Here is a 4456-nt window from a genome sequence, read left to right on the forward strand (position 1 = left end):
AGAAATTGATTAGTAATATTTCCCTACCCTTAGGATTGTTAGCTGGCTAGAGGTTTTCTTATTAAAACATCCTTTTCCACCTTCCTTTGAATTTAGCAGCAGCACGTGGTCAAAGTTAGAGTTTAGCTGTACTACTTTTTTAAAACTTCTTTCAATGTGAAATCTGAAGTGATTGTTTAGGGTATCAGTTAGATTTCATTGGCTCCTATATATTAGGTTTCATAAAGAAACCGTATAACAATTTCCTGGTAGCCAGATGAGCTGATAAGTGATAACAATTAAATTTAGTGGAATGTGGGAGTGGACCCAATAGGATTTGACTTCCATAAATCGTATAATCAGTCAGAACCGACACCCATTTCAGTTGAATTCGAATTTATTATTTAGTTTTTGACCCCTTCCCGTTAGTGTGTATGGGTAAATAAAGATGGATACTTTGTATGGATATATTTATTTATTTTTATGGCTGTTATTTATCAATGAAAATAAAATTATTGAAACCTTTTGCTATGTCAATACTGTTTGTAATTTATTATAAGGTCTTAAAGGGTATTTTTTTTCAGTACAATTATAGGATGAGGGATTGAAATATTGAAAAGCTTTACAAAGATAATGGAGACAACTATATTTTTTTTTTTTTTTTTTTTTTTTTATTTTTTTTATTTTTTTTATTTGTATTTTATTTTTACAAAGAGCTATGTTCCTCGGTAAAAGAAACAAGGCAATAAAGTTAGCGTAAGGCGCAAAAGAAAGCGCTTTTTTTCTTTTGTGAAACACACCATATATAAAAGTAATACATAAAGAAGAGAAAGCATAGTCGAAGAGGAAATATGGAAATAAAAAGACTCTTTAACACAAGAAAATTTTGCATTTAGGCTTCATAAATTTGATTGTTTATTTAATAAAGAAGGACAACCCTAATTATTACTATATTTTTAAAAATAACAAAAAAAGCCCCAAGGCCCGGGCCAGTGCTTAAAGCCGGGAGGGCTTTTTAAAACACTGGACATATAATATGTTGAAATGCATGTGAGAACTGTATCACAAAGTGTCAAATCCATTCCTACCCCCCAAAGGGCATCTGCAATAAGATATTAGATTTTCATGTTTGCATCCCAATATGCCAGCGACATTCTTCTTGCACTCTATTCATCAGACGCATGTGTTCTTTTTCATTGTAACTTGGGAAATGTCTGTACGTAGGTCTTTTTGATCAAATCATACATTGTGCTGAAAATGTTGACATCGTTGAATTATTCAAGCATCTCCATTCAAAGGTAATATTTTTGAAGTACTTATTTGTTTCCTTGAGTTTTGCATGCTTGGTTTTCATGTTACGACATCTTCCCAGGTAATGCTAGGTTTGCCCATGCTAGAAGGAACCAATCCTGCTTCATGCTTTCCATGTAGTGCTATTGGTTATGAAGCTGCCTGCTACAGTCGTATATGGAGTGAGGTAAACATTACCCTTCGAGCACGTAAATCATTTTTGGAATTTGCTTTACTAATAAATATATGCATAACATGTTCTAATTTTTTAAATTTTTTTGTAGTTCACTGTCGTAATAATTGTATCATTTAAAATGGAAAGGGGAAATAGGGTGTTCATGTGCAGTTATGTACTGGGCATTGGTTATCTTTGTTTAAAGAAAACATAAACAGCAATCTAACTTTTGCAGGTTTTTTCTGCTGATATTTTTTTCTCAAAGTTTCGCGGTAATCTTTTGAACCAATATATTGGCTTGCAGTTCAGAAACAAGGTAATAAACTTGCATTATGCATCAAAGTTTGATTTGTCATTTGGATTAATTTTATATCACCATTTCAATTTGTTAAAAGACAAAAAGAGAGAAAGCGGAGGCATAAGATTTATATGGAAAACCCTAGAACATGGAGAAAAAACCACGATAAAGAGTCTCCGTTTTATTAAATTTTTACATAATGTGAGAGATACAAGAGGATTCTTATTTATTGGCTCCAACAAGCCTAAATACAAAAAAGGAAATAAAAATAAGGTAAAGTAAATAACTATAACACCCTAGGACTAAAAACAATCAACCAAGTCCCTTATTTCCAACACTCCCCCTCAAGTTGGGGCGTAGATATCAGTCAGACCCAACTTGCTAACGCAAGAGTCAAAACTTTGCTCGAGTAATCCTTTAGTGAGAACATCTGCATCTTATTGATTTGATGGGATATATGGAATACAGATACTGCCATTGTCCAGTTTCTCTTTTATAAAGTATCCGTCAATCTCCACATGTTTCATTCGATCATGTTGTACTGGATTATTGGTGATGCTTATAGCAACTTTATTATCACAATAGAGTTTCATAAGTTAGACACCATCTTGATAAAAATCATATAGTACTTTCTTCAACCAGATTTCTTCACAAATTCCCAAACTCATAACTCTGTGTTCAACATCCGTACTACTTCTAGCAACTACAATTTGCTTCTTACTTCTCCAAGTAACCAGGTTACCCCACACAAAGGTATAGTACCTGAGGTACGCTTTCTGTTGGTCACTGATCCTGTCCAGTCAGAGTCGGTATAGGCCTCAATGCATTTCCTATCAATTTTTCTGAACATTTGACCTTTACCAGGAGTGCTTTTCAAATATCTCAGAATTCGATTCACAACCTCCAAATATTCTTCATAAGGTGCCTGGATAAACTGACTGACAACACTAACAACATAGGAAATGTCTGGTCTGGTATGTGACAAGTAAGTTAACTTTCCCACCAGACGTTGATACCTTTCTTTATGAATTGGAACTTTGTTAATAGAATCTCCTAGTTTAGTATTAAATTCTATAGGAGTGTTAGCAGGTCTATATCCATTCATACCTGTTTCCTTTAACAAGTCAAGAGTGTACTTTCGTTGTGAGACAGAGATTCCTTCCCTTGATCTGGCCATTTCCATTCCAAGGAAATATTTTAGATTTTTGAGGTCTTTGATTTCAAACTCATTTGCCACCTTCTTTTTTAGTTTGGTAATCTCATCAATATCATTTCCTGACAAGACAATATCATCCACGTACACGATTAGGACAACAATTTTCTCAGACATTGACCCTTTTGTGAACAATGTATAGTCAGAGTGTCCTTGAGTGAACCCTTGGGACTTCACAATGGTAGTAAACTTTTCAAACTAAGCTCTCGGGACTGTTTCAGACCTTATAAGGATTTCCTGAGTTTACATGCCTGATGATCAAACTGAGCTTCAAAACTTGGAGGAGGGCTCATGTACACCTCTTCTTCTAAATCACCATTTAGAAAGACATTTTTCACGTCAAGTTGGTGGAGAGGCCAATCTTTATTTACTGCAACATAGAGAAGAACTCGAATTGTGTTTAATTTTGCTACGGGAGAGAGTTTCTGGATAGTCTACTCCATAAGTTTGAGTAAACCCTTTCGCTACAAGACTGATTCTCTCTCAAACCTAAGAGTTTTACATTTTTTATTATGTGGAATATTTTTCCCTCTCCCCTTCAACTTCCTCCCCTTCTCCCTAACCTTGTGAAAGGTTGGTTGATCTGATTTGCCGCTGCCGAGAATTTCTCTTAAAAAAAGAAAGGGTTCCCAAATGCTTGCGGTAGTTGACCTTTCGAAAGAGTGGTAATGGATTTGGTAATCCATGAACCACCTGTGGTGTTAATCCACAAAATTTGGATAATCCTTTGAAAATAGAGTTGGAATCATTCTCCAGCAATCGTTCAAAATTTGGATAATCCTCTAAAAACAGAGTTGGAATTATTCTTCCACAATTATTTGTAAAGTTCTAGCTCAAAAAGAGTCCTGGTTTATATATTCCCTTCACTCCAGGATGTATTGGAATCTAAATACCAATTGTTCTTCCATTAACGCCCCCCTCCTCCTTGGCGCGTATTCCTCCACTAAAATATACTGGTTTCTGTAAGGGTTTGTAAACCAGGTAATGCACTTGGCAATTGCAGCCACCGGCATGGGCCAAATATGTGTTTGCGTTGAAAGGAAGGTCTTGAGCTGAGGGTTGTCGGGAAAGATTTAAAATGTGGATTTTGAAACGAATTTAACTGAATAAAAAGGGAACAATTTCATCGGTCATCGGATTCTCAAAGTAAACTATAACTGGTTCTAGTACATATCCACGACCTTCTCTAACTTTATTATTAGTGACAACGACCCTCCAAATATCTTCATGATGGTATGATATTTGTCCACTTTGGACATAAACCCTTATGGCTTTGCTTTTAGTTTCACCTTAAAAGGCCACATGCCAATGAAAATAGTTGTCTCACTTATATATTTATGATCATCCCTTTATCTAGCCAGTGTGGGACTTTGGTTGTATTTCCAACACCTACTACTACCACCTATGAAGCACAGATACAGATACGGCTACACGATACGGATACGATCGGATACGGCGATTCGCCAATTTCTAAAAAACTAAGATACGGATACGTCATTTT

General features: G+C 35.3%; 1 long non-coding RNA gene across 1 annotated transcript; it reads left to right on the forward strand.

Annotated features, from left to right (window-relative positions):
* The first annotated feature begins 668 nt into the window (after positions 1-668).
* Positions 669-1762, forward strand: LOC120070052. Its single transcript, XR_005479776.1, has 3 exons — positions 669-1277; positions 1352-1456; positions 1680-1762. It is a non-coding gene; the product is annotated as an uncharacterized LOC120070052 (long non-coding RNA).
* Positions 1763-4456: the final 2694 nt, after the last annotated feature.

This window comes from Benincasa hispida, unplaced genomic scaffold (genome assembly GCF_009727055.1).
Source record: "Benincasa hispida cultivar B227 unplaced genomic scaffold, ASM972705v1 Contig823, whole genome shotgun sequence".
Taxonomy (NCBI): domain Eukaryota; kingdom Viridiplantae; phylum Streptophyta; class Magnoliopsida; order Cucurbitales; family Cucurbitaceae; genus Benincasa; species Benincasa hispida.